Raw genomic sequence first — 21934 nt, 5'->3', positions numbered from 1 at the left:
TTCTAGTCAGCGTGTGACGCTGGCTGGTTTAACTTTGTAAGCCTCAGTCTCCTGGTCTGTTTAATGGGGACCAGGATGGGAGGAGAAAACAAGGTTGTGTGGAAACTGAACAAGATAACGCATATGATGCCCCTGGTGCATCACGCTTGTGGCTTTGAACTTGTGCTTGAGGTTCACTCGCAAGTGGATGCCACACCAGGCCACATCACGGTGCCTCTTCGCTCCCACAGTATAGACCCTTGTCCTCTCTTCACTTTCAGAGGCCCCAGTTCTGTGAGACCCTTTGAAGGACTGTGCCAGTTCCACGTTGTGTGGCTGTGTGCTCACACCAGCTGAAGGTAATGTGCTTAGACTGCTAAGTATATGCTAAGTATATACCGCTAAGTTGACTTTGTGTATAGTTGTTTAGTAACTTTCCGAAGAGCGTATTAGAATTCTGTTGTATTTCAACATAAACTTCCTGTAAGGAATATTTACTGGCATTTAAATAGAAAGTGAAACATCTATAATTTAAATAATTATGGCAAAGTTTTTTAACTATTGAGATTACATTAAAAATTTTGATTAATATTTTAATTCATTGCTCCATAGGGATTTATTTAATTTTTAAGCTTACATTATTTCTTTTCACTTAGCCCTTAAATTAAGTATAAACATTTCTTCTTCAAAGCTATAGTTATTGAGAACTAATTTATTTTACTTTTTATCTATGTATTGATACTTGAGACTCATTTTTTTGTCAAGTGTTTTATATTAAAAGGCAAAATTCCATACTAGTGGCCTCTAAGAGATACCTAGATTGTATTAAAATATTTGAATATTGTTTTGTCAAATGCTGCAACAAATTTATGAGCTTTTCAGAAAAATTAAAGTTTCTGCTTTGGAAGAATGCTGTGGGTTAGGAAAATTTCCCAATTCATATTACCTGTGCCTATGGGAGAATTTTTCTATTTCATATATCCTATGCCTAAGGGAAATATTATTGACTCACAAAAATAGTGCTTTCTGTCTTTAGATTATTATTTATACTTTATACATAATTAAGTTTAATAACAGAGCAGTTTTCAAATTGAGATATTTTAAATTATTTCATTTATAATGTGTTAAGTACAAAGTTGCTAGAGATATCTGCCCATGTTTGCTAAAAACTCTTTAATGTATTTCTAGTTTGCTGATGATATGTTAATTGATACTAGTCTAATGAGGGACTGCACTTGGCAATTCAATGAAAAACATTGATACTACAATTTCATAAACACAAAGTATGAATTTGTGGTGTATTTTCGAGATCTCTTACAACTCTTTAAAGTTGCAGAGTTTAATTTCCTAAGTAAGAAGGTTTTCCCCATGCAGAAAGCATAGCTAAATGCTGGTTTGTCAAATGTACCTTGTTTTTCTTTTTATGTGTCACATACATATTCAACATCTATGTGAGTGAATTCATGCTTGGCCCAAGCAAAACTTAGCTTCCATTGCTTACACTGCCATGCAGAACCAGACTCAACTGAAACGGTTAACTGTTCAAAGGAACAAACAGCATTTTCTTTCCTGGAATATAAATTAAAAGAGAATATGAAAACAGAGACGGAAGAATTTTGCTGTTGAAAAGCTGATTGTAAACGATCATCAGTTGGCACGACACACTGTTTGCTTGTTGTTTCTATGGTAGATTTGGTAGGAATTAGAGTGGAAGTATTTACCTCTTTTACCTTTTCCTCTTCAAACACCAAACAGTTGTGGAGAATCAGCCCTAATATTTCCATTCTGTGCTTGTGAAAAAGAGGTGAGGATGAAATATGCTCTGAAGAAAATGAAATCAGGGAAAGATTGAGGCTGACATTGTGGCTGCTCCAGAAAGAGGGCACGAATCTGAGCATACAACCTGCAACACACAGAGCCCGTGGTGCTTTTGTGTGGGTGAAAGATACCAGTGTCTCCCAAAAGGGTTAAGGAAATGCATTCTGTTGCATCTGCTTACTAAATCCCTTCCTTTAGCAGAAATTCAAATTTTGTAAAGATTATTCGTTTTATTGATGCATATAATTATAATCACAAGCCATCTGCTGATTTGGCAGGCATGGTTAAAATTCTCTAACTCTCATAACCTTTCAAGTACAGTGCCCTTGGGACTCTATTTCACTTTTATATTTTGGAAAACATGTAGGGACAAATAAGGGCGGTCATCTGCAGAATGTCAGACCTGGGGAAATGGAAGAATGGGGACTGTGTTGCTATGGTGGTGGCTTTCAATAGTAGGGGAGTGATTTTCCCTTTATTTCTGACTTCATGAAAGATGATCCTAGTTTCTGTGATGAATTTTGGAAAATTTTTCTAGGGATTAAAGCTCTGTCACTACCCTCCCCAAAGCCAGGTTTCACGCCTGACCGAAAAGAACATGCCAAAAAACCTTCCAGACATTTTTTATGTTGGTCTTAACAGATAAATTCAGTATATTTCACCTACTCCTTCTAAACCATGGAGTATTTATTTTTATTTTTCCAAAAATATTCAGTTAAATAAACTTATAGTCTAAGATTTGTGTTGGGAAATAACTTACACATTTTGTCATCAGTTTTTGATTGGAAGGCCACATTTCTAAGAATTTCGACTGTATTGTTTGTTATGAAATTAGCACTGGTCATGTTTCCCATGGCAAGAGTCTTATGTGACCCTTCTCTGCATCTATAAACATTTGAAGCTTGGTGGACGTCCATGCCTGAATCGCTCACTCCTGTGGGAGTATTTCTTCCATAATCTGATGGTATCAACCTTAGTTCCCCAATGGTCTGGCTTTGCACACGGACGAATCTCAGCAGAATATGAGTCTGCATAAGGAACTTGGAGAAAGCCATAGAAGGCCACGACCAGGATTCATGAGATAACAGGAGCAAGCACATACGCAGCCAATGTGTTTCTCGGCCTCTGTTTCTTTCTCACCACACCCCATGAAATCCAGAGAATTATTTGTTAGAATTTTGAAAATAAGGCAGAGAATTTCTAATACTAGTATTTCACAGGTAAAGTTTTTTCCATGGCAATAGTGAAGTATATGGCCTGACTATACTTAACAATAATATCCTTCCACAATCACCAGATGATACTTGCTTTAAGCCAACGACTGCGCTGAGATCTTTAAAAGGTGGTTTTACTTATTACTTAGAATAATCATGTCCACCTTTACAGAAGAAGCAATAGAGACTGAATCATGGGATGTTTCTTGTGTCAATGGATGGATGAAAACTTGCTCTTACTATCTCCCCATGTATCCTGGTCTCTGAAACAGTGTCAGCAATGTAGTTGCCAAATAATGCTGGGTCCCAGGTACAGCTGGGTTCTATTATAGTTTAATACCACAAAGGCATTGGATGAATCAGATGGGGCGACCTGACAAGCTGCTTTATTTTCCTTATCACCAACATATACACTTTAGGGGTGACCTCTGGAGTAGTTTTGGTGCCCCAATTTCTGTAACTGTAAACATTTTATAATTAAAACATGAGTTTGAAAAGTAATTTAAAGACAACATAAGCACTCATGATACCGCTCAGATAGATGTTCACCATGCCAATTAACCCTGATAGCAGAAATAGCCTGTCGAAGAGCCACATGAACTTTAGGTCTAACCTAAATGTTAGAAGAGGAGTCCAACATTTGGTCTCATGCTGAAAACTCTCAGTTCTGAGATAAACACAAATGCTCAGAAAGCATCTGATAATTGAATTTCAACTCTATATATTTTGGTAATAATGTCGCACTGACACAAAACTAACTGCCAACCAAAGTATTTTATATCTATAAATTCTCACAACTAGGGCACCAAGTCACCAGGTCAGCAGCCAAATACACAAAGTCAGTTCTCCTCCCCTACTTGGAGGTGAGAAAACCACACTGGAGAGGGGTTATGCACAGCCATGACTCCAAGCATGGCTTCAAGAGCAGAAGCCAGCTGAGGCCAGGCACTGCGACGACACTGTGAAGAGATGTGTCCCAGATTGCATGCTTTGCTTCCAGTTTTTTCTATGGGCTTGTCATTAAGTTTCACCTGAAAGAAAGTTCCACTGCTCTAGACAAATGTTTGAAACCCTAAACTACAGCCTACAGCATACTTAGACACATCACAGTCTTTCTTCGATACTAATTTAATTAGCCTGTGACTGTTAAAATAATCATATAGTTTCCTTAAATTATTAAAGAATTAGCCTTAGGGTACTATTTAATCTTTTGCAAATGAACAAATAAAAAGACAATTAAAAGGTTTGTTAAAAACCCTTTAGAAGATAAACTATCTTTGAAAGTGTTTGTTCTTCTTATTGCCTAACAGAGAAACTCGGGGCATTACTAAGAATTGCTTAAGTGTTTAGAGAAAAAAATAATAATTTAAGAAGGAATTGTTTCAATTATGATATTGTAAATCTTAAGTAGGTGTTCATTAAATGCCCCACAGTTTTAATATACTATTTCAACTGTGTATGACTTTAAGTAATTGTTTGTAGTATTTACTGTATTGCCCAGGCAGAGAAATAACAATATCAATATCAAAGGTAAATGATAAAACATTGCTTGGGTTTTCTATAATTGGTTGACTAAGAAATATGTGTTTGCTTAGGTTTCTAAAATGTAAAGTATGAATACAAGGCTAGACCTGCCTGAGCACCCATGAGTTAGCATAGGACAAAGTGATACAAACGGATCAGTCGTCACGTGATGGTAGTTTATTGAAACAAGTCGTGGCCAGGTGCAGCTCCACTCAGACTCTTAGCCTTAATGTGGAGGGCCCAGGAGTAGCCTGTTCTCCCCATCCTTTAAAACATGGTGCTGCAGCCTACGGAACAGAGTGGCTCTGAGCAGAGGCCATCTTACTCGGAGATGGCATCATGGAAGTTCTTGTGTAGAAAACTCTTAAACAATATTGAATCTCCACATTCAACAGACTTGCTGAGAACCTGTTATGCTCCTCTAACTTTGTTAAGCAGTGAGGATAGTACATGAGGATTCACAGTGCTCACAGCTGGACGGGAAGAATGAGCAGAGAGTAGAATAGAATAGGACTTGTGTGGAAGGCAAGCCCAGGATTTGAAATTGACAAAAGATTAAGTACGTACTATGGGTATAGGTGCCTAGCATCTGGACACTGGGGATTTGATCCCAAGAATCACACACAAAGTAGAAACGACAATCTGTCTTGGACAGCTGTGTGAGTGATGGATCAAGACAGGACATTCATAAGGAAGAGCTGCTCAGAGGGAATGGTAGTGGGCTCTTTGGGGAGTATTACATGTTTGATAACTAGTGCTGCCAGTGAGTGGATGAAGGTCAAGATTGAGATCTAGGATGGAGAATGGACATGTGAATGTGGTTCTTAAGGAGAGTATCTACAGTGAGAAAAGAGTCCACACTGAAACCGGAGGACCAACCATGAATGGGAAGATAGAGAAAGGGGGCTTAACAAGAGTATAATTTAGAGAAGACTACAGAAAACCTGGGGTATTAGAAGGAGAGATATAGACATGTTTTCACCAGCTCGGTAATAATGTTAACTACTCAGAAGGACAATCCACCCTTAGCTCTGTTTCAATAGCTTTGACTTTGCAGAACAGAGGCAGCAGTATAGGAGAGAGGAGATACAGCAGAACGCTAAGAATTTGGAAGAAAGGGGAAGTAGAGGAAACAGGGCAGAAATGCAAGGAGAGATTCTTGGAGAACCCACCCTTAGAATGAAGAGGCCCCTTTGACTTTACCCAGCCAGAAGAAGGCACAGATTCAGGGAGATGTGCAGCAAGTACAAGGTGCACAGCACCGTTCAGGGTTGACCAATGCAAAACTCCCTGGGCAGTTTTTGTTGACCCCGTGTGAAAGGCAAGTCTCCAACTGTGAGTGTCTTTAGCATGTCAGGTTTTATTATTTAACTACATTTATATAATGGGATTAAAAATTGAGGCTTCTGCCTAAAAAGAGCAACCCAAAGACCATGAAGAGCTTGGGAGTGTCCTCTGGAAAGTAAGTTGTCATGAAAGATGCAGGCTGTTAGGTGGGTTAAAGCAAAGGGAATACATTCTTTTAGCGGCAGCCATCTGCAGGAAGGAGTAGCAAAATGACGAGCGACTGGCTTCTCTTCAGGGCACGCGTCTGTGGAGGGAAGTGGCTAGAGAAAAGCTAGAGCCTAGCAGGCAGCACATATCTGGTAGCTCTTCAGTGCATTCCACTTCATGCTTTGGTTTTCTTCTGGAGACCAAGCAAAAGTATTGCTAGTTTTCTCTTCATGTTTAACATCCCCTCCAGTCCATCTCATGCCCTGCTTGCGTCTTGTCTAGAAGCTGGCCTCCAGGCTTCATTACCTCTGCTTAAAGCTGTTTAACATCTTTCCATCATGCTTAAAATAAAACGCAAGTGTCTTAAATGGTCTGTATGGCTTTACCAGGTGATAAGCAGATGAGATCTAGTTCACGTGGTACACACTAGATTCGTTTACAGTGAGGTCGGTAGTGTGAAGTCTGCGCTGAGTTCTACATCCATCACCAATGATCATTTCAGACTATTGTTATTTTCCTCCAACCTCTGTCCTTCTCACTTAGCAACCGTTCAAGCCTTTTCTTCCAGTTCTAAATAGCCAGCATTCTACTTTGTATGTGTGTAGAGATGTCTCTTCTGAACATTTTATGTAATTGCAAACACACAATGTGTGGGTTTTGAGCCCTACTTCTTTCACTTAGCAGCATTTCCAAAGCTTGTCTCTATTTTAGCACAGAGTAGTATTTCAATTAATTTTATTAGCAATAGTATTCCATTGATTAAATATGCTACTTTTTAAAATACATTAATTGAGGAGTTTTGGGTTGTGGCTACATGTTGGTAATTGTGAATTATGCTATGAAGAACACTGGTATAATTTGCGTGGATATGTTTCTAATTCTCATGTACGTAGCTTGTAGTTATATTGCTGGATTAAAGGTAACTCTGTGTTTGACTTTTTGAGGTGACCCTGGGTGTCTCCTGATATGGTTGGACAACTTTATGTTCTTAACAGCAATGTACAAGCTTCTTCATGGCCTTGCCAGGATTTGTTATCTTCTCTTTGATTTTTTTTTTCCGTCCGTGTGGGTGTAAAGGGACATCTTGTTTTGGTTTCAGTTGCATTTCTCTCTGTCTAATGATGCTGAGTATCACTTTCTGTGCTTACTGAATCACTTGTATATCATCCTTGGAAAATGTCTATGTAAATATTTTCTAATTGTAGCTATTATATCTTAATTGTATATCCAGGCATATATCCTTCCTTGATTTCCAGGCAGATATCCTTCCTTGATAATTTATACTTTCTTTCACCCTTTCTTGTCCTCCTTTGACCAGTTCTAATTGGGCTCCTTTTTGTTATTGGGTTATAATCATTTATAATATATTATAGATACATGGGCTTCAGATGTTTATACACTGACATATGGACCTCTCTCCTCTGTCTCTCTGTGTGTAGTGTGAAGTATGTGTGTGCATGTGTATGCCTGTGGAGTCCAGGGGATAACTTGGGTGGCATTCCTCAGGTGCCATCCACCTCATTATTTTGAAACAGGATCTCTTGCTGTCCTGGTACTCAATGAGCAGGCCACCATAGGTATCCTGCCTGCCTCTCCTTCGACATTGGGATAACAAGCACACTGCCATGCTCTGCTTGTTTGTTTTTAAAACATGGGTCCTAGGGTTTGATTCCAGGATCTCATGCTTGCATAGTGATCATTTTACTGATTGAGCCATCTCTCCCGCCCTGACACATATGACTCTTTACTGTCTTAAACATCAAGGCTTGATTTGATCCCTTGTCGTAAGCATCTCCTACACGCTGACGTTATGTTTCTAGAGCACTTATCGCCTACTTTAATTTGTTTTGTGTGTATATTTACTCTTGCTTTGGATCTGGCTCCTCAGTGGTAACATAATTTCACTGCTGTCTATGTCTGCATCTCTATCACCCATCCCAGAATGCAACCGATTGCCATAGTGGACATCCTGGACCTTGGAGCAAGATGTCAGTCCCCAGTTCTAGGACACCAGTTAACTAGGAGAATTTGAAGGTTTCCTGTTTTAATGGTGAAATGATGGATAATTTCTGATTGGTATAGTACGTACTAATGAATTTTTCTGCTGTGTTCAGATCCAGTTTCTGTTTAATTAGTCTACGTTACTTTATGAAGCAAGACGTTTCATCATGACATTTCTTCCCATGCATAATAGTGTACTTTGGTCCCATTTGGCTCCTTTTGCCTCTGATATCCCTCTTCCTCCGTTTTTTCCTCTCTATTGTCCTTTTCTGCCTCCTGCTCTTCTGAAGACCATCTCCAGTATTCAATGGCTCTCATCAGCGTTGTGACAACGCAGGCTGCTGTGAGTGGCACACACACCTGTGGCCTCCACACACGCGCTTTCCTGGCATTCTGAACCGAACTGGACCTCCACGGTCCTGGCATCTGCTGAGTGTTCCCGGTGCGCCATGGCTTTGTGTGCTGTATAGCTCACACAGTACTCACCATCCTAGAGTTTATTTCTGTTTCCCCCACAGGGATGGGAAAGGGGGAGGGAGATCAAGTGCATCTCCAAGGCCATAGAGTAGGTGTGCCAGAATTAGATCTCACGTCAGGCTATTGCTACCGTTCTAACTTTGCTGCCTCAGGTCATGGTGCATGGTCTCCAGCTATCATGATGCAACCCCCAGCTCACTGACCAAGTCTTCTCCAGATACTGGTTTTGTGACACCTACTACATTACAGTATACTATTTACTAATGATTTTCTTAGTCCCATCCAATCTAGAACTGATCTTATTAACCTACAAAAGTTTACCTTCCCTGAGTGACCTTATAATGGGTCTGGGATTTGGTAAAAAGATATGTTAAGTGGTAGATTCCAACTGCCTTTTAGCCAGAGAAATCCAGCCTGAAGGATGGTGAGGCCAGCAGAGGTTTGGTTTGGAAACTCTTACGGTATAGAGCATTCATTCGCCATAAACTATGAAGAGTATCAACTCCTGAGGACTTTGGTCCAGTGCCCGAGACATTGTTCGTGTGTAAGCCTGGAAACCACCATTATCTCATTTGGAATCGGTGTACTGAAGTAAATCCATTTGTATGTTTGTGTAAAAATATTGCCCTTTTGTTTTGTCCCCTGGTTTTTCTAAAAGTACCCAATTTAGTTCTTTGACACATTCAAACATGTAGTCACTCTTTGAGTTTAATATGATTGGCCTAACTGTGAAAGTCCTAAATGTGACTGTTTTCTCCCCTGTGTATCCAAGCGAGCGGCTCTGTGAAGTGAAAAGTACAGTGGTATCATGCATGTGTTTATCTTTTGGGTTTCATCTCTCTGTGTGGGTGAAAGAGAATCGCATGTGTGTGCATGGTGTGTGGTGGCGAGCTCTCACCCATGCTTGTACCTCTTAAACCCTGAGGTTGAAATTGGAGTCTTCCTCTGTCACTCTCTGTTGTTTCAGTGTCTTTTACTAAATCTAGAACTCATTGCTTTGTCTAGGCTGGCCAGTACTGGTGAGTGAACCTCCAAGACCTGCCTGTCTGTCTCTACAAGTCTAGGATGACAGACGCATGTGACCGTACTGAGGGTTCGCATAATTGCTAGGGTTCTAAACTCAGGTCGTCACATTTGCATAGCAAGCATTTTACCTATCAAGTCATCTTAACAGATGCTAATGTTTTTATTTGTAAAGTGGATATCAATTTATTAACAAATTGTTTATAATATTCTTTCCTAACTAGGTATAGTGGCTCATTTCCTATATTCTCAACACTGAAGAGTCTAAGACAAAAAAAAATTGTTATGAGTTTGAGGCCAGTCTAGACTGCATAGTTAGTTTCAGGACAGTCTGGGTTAAACAGTGAGATCTCTCAAAACAAAGCAAACAGAAGCTAAAAGGATGCTCTTTCCTTTTCAGGGATAGCATCAACAGAACAAGATAACCAGCTTGAACTGTGCATTTGTTCATCACATTGTCTACTCTGAATGGATACTTTCTGCTTACCGCTTTTGCACATTCTGTGGACGCTTGCATGCTTTAGCTGTAAATATTTAATGCATTGATTTAATATATTATTTTCCTAACATACACACCACAGAGAACATGGTCTTACCCTAGAGTCTTCTTATCTTATTAATTAGCGGGCCGGTCCTCATTCAAATGACATCAGTCTGGCTGGACACCCGCTCCTGGAGGGGAGGTGGAGTCACTCATCCTTGCTCACAGGGGCTACCAGTCTGAGAAGAGCAGGTGGGGCTGGGAGGAGGCAGGTGAGGCTTTTCGCAGGAACACATGGGGAAAGGAAAGAGTGAGGGAGGAGAAAGCCTTTCTAGCTAACGGTAGCAAGGTGCTATTTTCATGAACATTCTTGTCAGCTTAGAAAACACATCGTGTGAATTAGATCTTTAAGAGCAGGGATTCCATAGTTTGCAGGCATTTGATTTTTGCATGCTTGTTTTCAGAAGACTGCCATGTGATAGAAAACCAAGAAAAATTAAACACATAGACATAGACAGCTGACTTGTGGTTATATTGGAGATGGGATAATGGGGAGATGGCCAAAGAAAGTCTAATGTTTCTATTAGAGTAGACGAATAACTGATAAATATTGGAAGTCATATAGGTATGTTAATTAGCCTGATTCAATAATTCTACTTCATGCCTATAAATGTGTATAATTCTAACTTATTGATGTCAATAAAGTAAATAATTTTAGAAGGAAATGAAAAAGATCAGATTCCCTCAGTGTCTACCAACACTAACCATGCTGATTCAGCAAAGGTCTGGTGGTTGATGATGGAATTGGATAAATAATACAGCCAGCATGATTTGAGCTGGACTGACCTCTGAGGCATCGCATGAAACAGCAACCCTGGGTGTTCAAATGACCACATTTGTATAGTCAGATTCATTATCATTCTTAAAGGTCATAAACGAGGGGCATGGGTTAATATCCCTTTGCACTTTCAGCCCATGCCATTGTTTATCTGCATTCAAAACCTGTAGCACTATGAAAAAACAGGGTTTCCATAGTTTCAAAGAATTTTATTCTTGTATCTCCTTTAAAAAATTTGAGTTTTCTCTCAAACTTCATAACTTGATGTTTGTACTTCTGGGGCCTAGTTTTTTTTTTTTTATCAAACTATTCAGGTTGTTCTAAGTCATCAATAAATGAGTTCAACTCCTGCATCTAAAAGATCTTTACTTGATTGTCTCTTTGATTTGTGTGACAGAATTATCTTCCCTATCAGCATACAGAACCTGCATGTCTGCCATTTGGAGAGGACTAGCGCTTGCCTGGCTTCTTTTCTCCAGGTGAATAGGTGCTGAAAGACAAATATAGTGTATAAGCTAGTAGCTCCCCTAAACAATGCAATTCTGTACCGAGATCATCCATTGCACAGATATTAAGTGAATTCGCTATTTGTGATATGACTGTCCCCTTATGTTTAGATGAGATTGACATCAGAACCAAGTACCCCAGAAAGAGCATTGATATCTTTAAAATCTTTCTCATGTATTTACTGAATCCACATGCATGAAGTCCTATGCTCGGAACTTTATTGGAGTTCTGGTATATATGCTCGTGTCCAGGACAATCTTCCCTGTCCTGGAGAGATCAATGCCAAAGCGCCTGCCTTCTGCTTAGTGAGAGCCTACTGTTCTGAGAGTGACTCTCCGTTACCTTACTAAAACACACCAGGAAGATGGGTCACTCCAATTTTTCCTATTATTCCTCTCCGAGTTACAAAATACCCTGGTTAGGGCTCTGACACTGAGCTATCTACATGAATGGCAATTCAAATATATATTTTTGGTAAATGAAAAACAGGCTTTTCCATACTTTGAGAGGTCTCTAGTATAATGTGTCCTTCAAAATAGCCATCATCAATACAGAACACTTCTCATATGAGTGTGTATCAGGAATATACTGTGCCATTTGGAGGAATTAGTAATCAGTGTCCTTGAGACACTGAATGTCTCTACGAATTTGTATCATAGTTTGACATTTTAATTTGTCTTTATTCTATAATTTGTAATCAATTTCTTCCCATGTTTTAGTTGCTTTCTGAAGATTTAAATGTTGTGCAAAGTCTTAATTTGTGAGCTTATGTTCGATAATACACCTGTAGTGAAGAACACAACTGTTGTTTATTTCTTGATATGAACGGGCCCATCTAACGGGAAGAACAAGCTCAATCATCTGTAAAGTGTTTTTCAGGATGAGCTTCAACGTTGGGACAGAACATTCAGTTTGTGTCTGTTCCTTTCTATCATGAGGCGTTAGTGCTCGAGCAAACAAATGGTTCTGAAATAAAGAGGACATACTTGTCTGTTCCATATGGGCATCTGTTAGCCTTTGTGTTTGGGGACTCTTTGGTGTGCTTCGTAATGCATAGTGAAGGCAGGGGTTCACAAAGTGCAGTCTCCAGTGATCAACATTAGTGGCCAGGTCCCCCTCCCTAACTGTGGAATCAGTCCTCTGGGCTGGATCAAACTTCTGCATAACTCTGATGCAGACTAATGCTTAAGGACCACCACCCTGTTTCTTGGCTATCAGTTTAGCCTGTGGACCAATAGGAGCACCTGGTGTTCCATGAGCACTGTATGACGTCACACCAAACTTTGCAGGGTTTACACGAGATCCTGACTAGTAGGAAGATGCCTAGGTGGTCTCCATATGTATGAAAGCCCAGGAGTCACTGGTCTAGGAGTTTAGGATTTAGAGTCTGGAACTTTCCAGTAGGAGAGGATCATTCATTCACAGGCATTTGGAGTATGTTCAAGTAGAACTTCATGCTATTTTGCTGTTTGTTTGTCTAGCCCCTCAGCTGCCTCTGGAATAAAAGGGCAAAGAGATTTATAAACTTCTTCACTAAACTGTTCAAATTTAACTAGGGCACGCTGTTTCTACATCATGTGACAGAAAGAGAACTGTAATTTTGTTAAAAGGACTGTAATATAGTTAGTAAATCATCTATAGCCTGTAGGCATATGTATAGACACATATATGTATGTCTGTGTGTTCTGTCTAGCAATGATCTAGTATAGGATGATGATCTTGTCACAGACAAAGACAGAATTTTCGAGTTTCTTAATTTTTGATTTTTATTTCACAGTTCTAAAGCTATACCAGGCATCTTTTTCTCTTAATCTTTTTTCTACTGAAGAATTTAATTTTCAGTAACTTAACTGTTTTAAAGGAATCTTTTTATAAGTGAAAGAAAGCGCACAAATGAGAGCTTATTTGTCTTTGATTCCAGCAGGGCTTTCGCCATGCTGTGTCACTAAAGAACAAGGGGCACAAAGCTTCTGAGGGCGCAGCGAAGTTTGCCTCCTTCCCAGGCTTTTACTGTTATATATTTATCGGTGGCAAACCCCGTTTCCAAGGCAAAAGAGTCATTGGTCAAATAAAGCCTTATTTGTCAAAAATCATTATATCATGGGAACATATGAGCAGGAAAGGATTAAAAAAAATCCCTGTGAAATCTTTAGAGCACCCCCATATGTAAATAGGTCTGTCACTCCTGTGTTTGTCCACAGCTCCAGCTCCAGATGAACCAGGGTAGTGTGTGGTGGCAGGAACAGCTGACTCATTAGTAGAGCGCACTGAAAGGTAATTAACCCTGGGAAAAGTACAGCTGCCATGCGGGCTGTTCCTTTCTGTAGGATCTGATTAGAAATTAGTGTTAAACCACTGATTCTTTTTTTTAAAGACTATCATTGATAATTCATTTTCTCTCTCAGGTGTGTCCCTAGAAAAGGTTTTTAAAAGTACTTATGTGTAAAGGTCTCGGACACAAACAGTGTTTTCTCTTAATGGTAGACACCTGTTTTCCTTGTTATAGGATAGTTTTTAAAATAATATCTCTGGATCCTGAATGTGGTACTACCCAGACTCGTATTCTGTCGCTCGGTTTGCCTATTACTCTAATGCAGTGGTTCTCAACCTTCCTGATGCTGCATCACTTTAATCCATGTTGTGGTGACCCCCAAGCATAAAATTATTTTCTTTGCTACTTCATAACTGTAATTTTCCTACTGTTATAAATTGTAATGTAAATATTTCCGGACATAGAGGTTTTCTGAGGAATCACAATCCACAGATTGAGAACCACTGCTCTAAAATAGTGTTTGATGCAGTTAATAAACTGTAGATAATTGATGTTTAATTAACTTTCTCTTTTCTTTTCATATTTTCTCTGGTGATGCGTCCATCTGTAGCAATGGCAACTCTCTGGTTCAGATTCAGTAGCTGCTAGGGAAGGTAAGTGACGCCTAATTAAAACTAAAATTCCCCTCCAAAATGCCTTTCCAATGTCAGTGTCCTTCAGAAATGCAAAAGAAGAAACTTGATTTTAGAGAACCAATAAGGATACTGGAATTTAATAATATCGGTACTAAGATTTGTGGCATCACCTGTGTGATAATGAGGGGTAGTAGTCATACAATATTAAGAATTCGTGTAGGTGACAAGAGATTGTGGTGCACGGGTTGATTGCCCCCCTCCCATAGATGTGTCTGAAGTTGGTGAATGTGTTGCCTTGCAAAGCAGAGGGTATATGAGTCAGTTAACTATGAGAAAGGAAGAAAATTCTGGACTATGGAGGAAGAGCCACCTATCCACGGTTCTTATGGAAAGGACAGTATAATAAGTCAGGAGTTAAAGCAGGATAGAGTCGACCAAGCCACCCCTTCCAGATCTGAAGAGGAAGGGGACTTAGTCAAGGAAAATGTCAGCCCTCCGAGCAGGAGTGACTCACAGTGTCACCCAAAAGCTCCATGTTGTCAGGAATAAGGGACCTGAACGCTATCAAACTAGCTGAGTGAGAAAACACATTGTTCCTTACAGAGCAAGCTGACTTTATCTTACACTAATGAGACCATAAGAAGAACCCCCAGGCCTCCACAACTATAAAATAACAATAGGTCTGTTTTTCTAAATCTTCTAAGTTTTTGAATCTCAATGAAATAAAAGAGCAATAATAGAATAAGCCAACCAATAGGTAGGATAGATATCTACAGCTAGTAATGTAAATCCTAGAAAGACTATACTGCTTCTGAATGGAACAAATTCTTCTTTTTAAATTTTATTTATTCTTATTTTATATGCATTGGTATTTTGCCTGCATGTATGTCTGTCGTAGGGTGTCAGATCTTGGAGTTACAGACAGTTGTTAGCTGCCATGTGGGTGCTGGGAATTGAACCTAGGTCCTTTGAAAGAGCAGTCAGTGCTCTTAACCACTGAGTCATCTCTTCAACCTTGAAACAAATTTTTTTTTGAAACAAATTCTTAAGAGATTGAACATAATAGTCTAAGATTATTTACTTGGGGATGTAAATGATAATTATTGACACCCAGTGATTATATCTTCTATTTTGTAACCTTCTCCCTTCTAAAAATGAAACATATCATCTTTCTATAAAAATGGTATCTATTTTACTGAAAAATTAAAGGAATGCATATTTTATTGACCCCTTCAGTGAGCCCGAGTGAACATGAGGTTGGGTAAGATATTGGAATATCAGAGAGGGCAGAAGCCAGGTCTCCCTCTGCTGCAGAAGTTCGGTTTATACATGAAAGCAAAGGCTGCCATGCTTGTCACATGTATGACACGGAGGATGGTAGTGATCTTACTTGACTGCCCTCTCTGTGTGTGTAAAGTGGTGGTAACTTGGAATTCCCATAGGCATGTTATGCTGATGAAGGGAGATTGTGGGGTACAATGACTACGAAACTCAGGTTTCCTGGTAAGACTCCAGTAAAGATGAGAGACATTTGCTTGGTAAATTCTATCTCCCTTCATGTATTGCTAGACATCCTTTGTCTTTCTTCCTGGAAATGGTTAGCTCCATATCAAACTCATCAATTTCAAGTAAAATGTACGTGGCCAAAAGTCAGGACCTTCTGGTAAATTGTGAATGAGAAAAATGAGACTCTAGGAATGAGGTTCTCATAGATCTTAAATGGGTTAGCAGCCATTCTAGGCCAGTCATTTTCCAAAATCTGGCTAACTGTATTTCATTCCAGATTTGGCATTTATTTCTCAAGAAGGACCAATTTAAGGTTATGTAATTTTTCATGTAAATGAAGTAGAAGTTGAAATTGGGTAAAAATAAGATCTGTCACAATTCACACCATGTCTTCTTTGCATTAGGGAACTATTTTAACACAGAGGAAGAAAAGAATGCTGGTGATGTGACTCAGAATTCTAATCCCAGGACGTGTGCATGTGAGGTCACCTGGGGTGTACAGCAGATGTATCTTATCTCAACCAACAAGCAAACCCTGTTCATTTTCTTTAGCTGGAAGAACAGCCAAACTGACTAAACCTACAATATCCCAGATGCTGTGTGCCTAGGATTTATTTAAATCAATCGATAAGCTATAATCTCAAGAATCTGAAAATGATTATTTTGTGCTTATTTCTGCTGACCAGTATGTATTGATCACATACGATAGCCAGAAAATGGTTTCTAGGGGACACAACTTTCCATCTGTGTTCCTACCTGAGCCTAGGTAAAAGCAGAAAGACTTGAGTCAGTAGAGAGCAAGGCAGAACCTACTTACCAGAATGAGCAGGCCATCAAAATTCTCTTGGAGTACAGGATTCTGGGAGATGCTGTCTACCGTAAATGTAGGTGGATTTTGCAGTTCTCACTCTGAAGGGAGAACTTTCTTGAAAAGTTGCATATCAAACCAACAAATTAAAGGCATTTAATTCCAGCTAGTTAATTTAGCCACCTGCTGTCTTTGACCCTTTCACAACTGCTTAAAACATACCTTTAATGCATGGTTCAAGCCTGTTTGATCACTGGCATCCTTTCAGCTGGTCTTTAAGAACTATTTCCTACTTTATTCAGGCATTCTCTGAATGTCGTCTCAGGAATCACAATCATCTGGAAGCTGTTTAGCCCCCCTCCCGCCATGTCCACTAATTCCTCTGTGCCCTCTATCTCAGGCCTCTCAGTATTATATTGGAACCCTTGACTTGCCTGATTGTACTGTTGAGTGAAATAACTGAGACTTTTTTTTATACCCATTATTTCCCATGGTACAACATGTATATTTTTGTTCAGTAACTGTATACTGAATCATTAATAGTATATTTTAGAAGAAAATAATCTACATTAAAGATTCCTGTTTATAATGAGAAGACTTAAAATTATTTTTTCCAAAATCCATTAGCTCATTGTCTTCAACAGCTGAGAGTCATGTTATTTTCTTTTTAAACTTTAGTAGATTCTCCCATTCCATTTTCACCATCAGATAACGAAGACAAATGGCTATAGTTTTTTATCTTAATTCATATCTAAAGAATATTGTGCTGATGTTAATGAAAACCAAACAGTTATTATTGAGAAAAGTAGCAGAGTTGTTGAACTATTCTAAAGAACCTCTTGAAAGTAGTAAGGAAAGTGAAAAATGTCCAACAATATCAAAAATATTGTGTGACTATCTATATAATAAAATAGCTTAAAGAGAGAAAATTCCCTTTGCATAATGAAAAGCCTTGTTTTTTAATCAACAAGTGTTCTTTGAACTCCAATGAAAGTGTTTTGACATTATGAGGATGTTTAGTATAGATTTACTCAAAATAGCACATTTAGTTGTAACACAAGCTTTGAAGTTAAGTGGTTAGTGTAATAGAACATGGTTTCCATAGTTACTAGAGGAGAACAGAGAATAACTTTTATTTCTTTGGAAGCCAGGAAGGGACTTTTGAGAGAAGAATATGCAAACAGATCCAGGCAGGTTCATTATTTCTGGCTTCACATCTGATTGGGTTTTTAAATGAAGAAACTTGTTATTCTAAGAAATTAGAGTGTTTCCACTAAAATCTAAGGTGGCACATTAAGAAATATCAATTTTCCTGTTCTCTGGGCATTTCAAACTCAATTCTGAGTCAGAATTGAGCTTAGCAGGCAGCTCTGTCAGATACATTTTTGTGCACGGTACTTTGTGGCTATGCCACGTTGTAAACAAGTTGGTTAAAAGCTGCCTGCTGAACATAACTCATTGCTCCATGGCAGACCAGCAGCCACAGGCAACTTTGTTATTTGCTATCAGATGTCTCTTGTTGGAATGCTTGGAAATCCATACTGGTGAAGATGTCTTCAGTGATAGCCTCGTTGTTTTCTCTGTTAGAGTTTAGTTATGTTCTTTCTGAGTGTTGACAGTGGCCACTGTCGCACTGTCCTCTGCTGCATCTAACTCAGGGAGTTTTGCACAGTTGCCACTTGAGACCCAGAATGGCGTGGTTTCTTGACTTCACCTTCAGCTTCCCAGTCTTTAAAGCAGTTGTGATTAACAGGACTTTTGCAAAGTTTCTGTGTAGTTACAAGGACAGTTTCAATCTTCTGTCATTTTTTTTGCATTAGCTATGATTATGCTTTTACCACAAAAATGCATTTGTTTTAAAGGTAACAATACAGACTGGGAGAATAGCTTATGTTTCATCTATATTTATCAGCATTCACTGTACATTTGTGTCTTCATTACCAGGAAATATTAAGGGACATTGTGCCATCTATTCCTGTTTACAGTTTATTATGCAGAGATAGGAAACACTTAGCATGTAAAATGAATGTAGAAATTATTCCTGGATAGAAACACGGACATTTCCCACTCGTTGGCTCTTTCTCCTCCATCACCGGATCAGAGTGTAATTGTCAGTAATCAGGCCTGCTTGCTGCTGATAAAACCACTCTGAATGCTAGCAGCCTTCTTTGTGTGATGACTCAATTATTCCAGAAGTGCCTCATCAAATCTGCCCCATCAGCTGGGCTAATAAATAAGGAGAAGAAACTGGCCCCCCAAAGCAAATTATAAATCCATTTGCATTAACCATTTCGCTGGTCCATGATCTAGGCAGAAATAAGCATGGCAGATTGTGTTAAGCTTATTTGAATATGTTTATAATGTTTACAGCATGCAACTTTTTTTCCCACAAGGTGTTGGAATTATCAGTCATGAATGGCATCTAAATGCGGTTATGTTAATTACCACATGGCTTTAAGTATCTTTGAGGGCTATTTTGTTGCTTAAATCAGGTAAAAGTTAAATCATTTTGAGGGAGAAATAGAGGTCTTACATAAGATATTGAAATTACTTCAGACTTTAAGGGATTGGCAGAACAAATATCAATACTAGAATGCATACTTGTGCAAATGTAATTGACTTGTCTGTGTGATAGTGGAAGCCACCATTGTTTCTGTCCTCTGTATGACTTCAGCCTCTAAGCAAAAAATGACTTGTTCTGAAAGCAAATCAAAGTTGCTAATAGAATTTCTTGCACTCAAGATTTCTTAAAATCTTTTTAGGACAAATATTCAAAACTTGGACAAATTACTGAAAATTCAACTAAAATCCCTCAGTGGTAATTAGTACCACTAATTAATTATTAAGTCTTACTTTGTTCTTTTTAAATGACCAGCTTTATTGAAGTTTTGTCTATATTTGAACTTTAGTGATAAGTCAAGAAGGCATACAATATTAAAAGTGCACGATGAAAGGTAATTTGATAAATAATATAAAATAATTCATCTTATCAAATATCCAATGATTGATAATTGGTAGCATCTTCTCCTGTCTCACTGTGCAGTAGGACCTATTTTTCCTGTGGACTATGCCAGCCTTACAGAACCTCCTTGTCCCACTCCTGCGGTGCTCACATACCTGACTGTGGTCTGGTTGTGGAAAAAAGATTATGGACAACAAGAAGCACTTTTATTTGCCTAAAAGACTTAAATGAAACTCATACTCGCTTTGACTTGTTCTAGAAAACAAGTATATTCTCTATTCCCAACCTGGAGAGCTTCAGCAGAAGAAATTTCTTTTCAACAACATAAATATTATGTGGCAACAGACTCACAAAAATTTGATGCATATTTTCCTAAATAGAGAATTGTGTGCTCTAATGGACAAAGGTTTATTGAGACTAGGATTCAAAAAAAAAGCAAATAAATCAAAAAACCCTCATAAGATATAAATAGAATTAAATGTCAACAGGAATTAGGAGAAATAAAATAACAACTGGAAACTGAAGAATTGCATTGTGCTTGCAATTAGTCATCAATATTATATATACACATAAACTAATATGTATATAAGTATGGTAGTATGGGATATTAAACATGCAAGTACTTATGTGCATATGATATTATAGTATATTATTTCACAAAATTGAACTGTAACTTAAATCATTATACTGATCAATGTAAAATAAATCTTAAAGTTTGGAACTGCAAAGAGCTTGTATTATTATCCCCAGGAATGGACAAATCAAAGATAATCCTTTTCTTCCATCTAGATAGTGAAGCTGTTAAAAGTTAGGGCAGTGGATGAGACAGTAAAACTGTTAGAAATTGAAGCAGGACCTTGAGAAGTAGTGATCCATGAGAAAGGATGCTGGTGTTGTTATGTGAACTTTGGAGACTGTTTGAAGTCTGCAGGCTTCTGAGAGGACTGCTGGTCTTACCCTCCTGACTAGACAGAGCAGGCTGGTTTCTCTGGTAGGTGAGTCCTACAAGAACATTGGCAGTGACAGTCAGCTTATGTTAGTTACATGGAATTGAGGGTGAAGAGCTCATGTTAGTTAAAACATATTGATAGCGGTGGTGAGTTAATGTTAGAACACATTGATGGTGGTGCTGAAGTCATGTTAGACCTCAATGATGGTGGTGGTTATGTCATGTTAGTTAGAACACATTGACGGTGGTGGTGAGGTCATGTTAGAACCCATTGATGGTGGTGGTGATTCATGATAGAACACATTAATGGTAGTGGTGATGTCATGTTAGTTAGAACACATTGATGGTAGTGGTGATGTCATGTTAGTTAGAACACATTGATGATGGTGTTGAGGTCAAGCTAGATCACAGAGATGGTGGTGGTGACATCATGTTAGAACCCATTGATGGTGGTAGTGAGGTCATATTAGTTTGACCATTTTGGCTAATGGTGGTGAGTTCTGGTTAGACCAGAATTTGTGCATCGTGCACACATTGAATAACAAATTTGTTTGCTCCTTCACCAAACTTTTCACCTTACATTTAGACTGGAAGATTTAATAAATATTTCTTCCTTTAAAACTATACATAAACCTACCGTTCTCCGTTTGGGGGTCGCAGTTGACATATTGATCAATTCACTTAGTCCATTCATCCACAAGAACAAAACTCTACCTCAAATAATGCAGGTTTCTTTTCTTTGAAGTACCATGCCAAGTCATCATACTACATAGTAGATCTGAACAGAACTGTGTTTTTCAGAAGCAGGTACTCATCCATGAGGCAGTTATGAAGGACTGACATCCTCTAATTCTTTTTAGAAAGGGAAGTCAGCAAATGGAGTGCTTGGTGATGCCTCCATGGAGCTGAGACATCTGAGCATAGGAGCCATTAATTAGAAAATGCGGTGCAGCCCGTTGGTCTGCCACACCTTGATTGCCACGTGGTCTCACCTTTTAAGGCTGTTGTTTCAGGAAAGTGGGGGCTTCCTTGAGAGTGAGTGCATGCCTATAGGCAGAGCTAGAATGGTTGGGAGGCCTTGGTGCTTGGTGAAGCACCCAGGCCTGAGGAAAACTCTTTTTTGTTGTTGTTGTTGTTGTTGCTGTTTTGTTTTTGTTTTCAGAGAGAGATTCTCTGTGTAACAGTCCTGGCTGTCCTGGAACTCACTTGGTAGACCAGGCTGGCCTCGAACTCACTGAGATCTGCCTGCCTCTTCCTTCCAAGTGCTGGGATTAACAGTATGTACCATCATTCCCCATGGGCTATTATACATTTAAATTGGGGGAAAAGGTAATTATTTTAAAAAGAACGCACAGAACAACTAAATAATGGCAAAGAATGATTGTTAAAACCTAAAAAATAACACTTAATAAAAATGGGGCTTTGAATGTGTTTCCTTGTTGTGGG

The 21934-nt window shown here is 38.8% G+C and overlaps 1 protein-coding gene across 9 annotated transcripts in view; it reads left to right on the top strand.

Annotated features, from left to right (window-relative positions):
• The window catches only part of St18 (ST18 C2H2C-type zinc finger transcription factor), a 249079-nt gene that overhangs the window by 129049 nt on the left and 98096 nt on the right, over positions 1–21934 (top strand). For 6 of the 9 annotated variants that reach the window (XM_041657767.1, XM_041657766.1, XM_041657765.1 and 3 more), the window contains exons 2-3: positions 261–338; positions 14239–14281. The exons of 1 other annotated variant lie outside the window; for it this stretch is intronic. The gene's annotated coding sequence lies outside the window, so the exon portion shown is untranslated. The remainder of the gene's footprint in view (positions 1–260; positions 339–14238; positions 14282–21934) is intronic. 2 more of the 9 variants (XM_041657763.1, XM_041657762.1) reach the window with 2 other exon arrangements.

Source organism: Microtus oregoni, unplaced genomic scaffold (assembly GCF_018167655.1).
Source record: "Microtus oregoni isolate MIOR12 unplaced genomic scaffold, Mior012 000008F_ref0000371, whole genome shotgun sequence".
Lineage (NCBI taxonomy): Eukaryota > Metazoa > Chordata > Mammalia > Rodentia > Cricetidae > Microtus > Microtus oregoni.
Note: the sequence above shows the minus strand (reverse complement) of the source record. Positions and strands in the feature narration are given on the sequence as shown.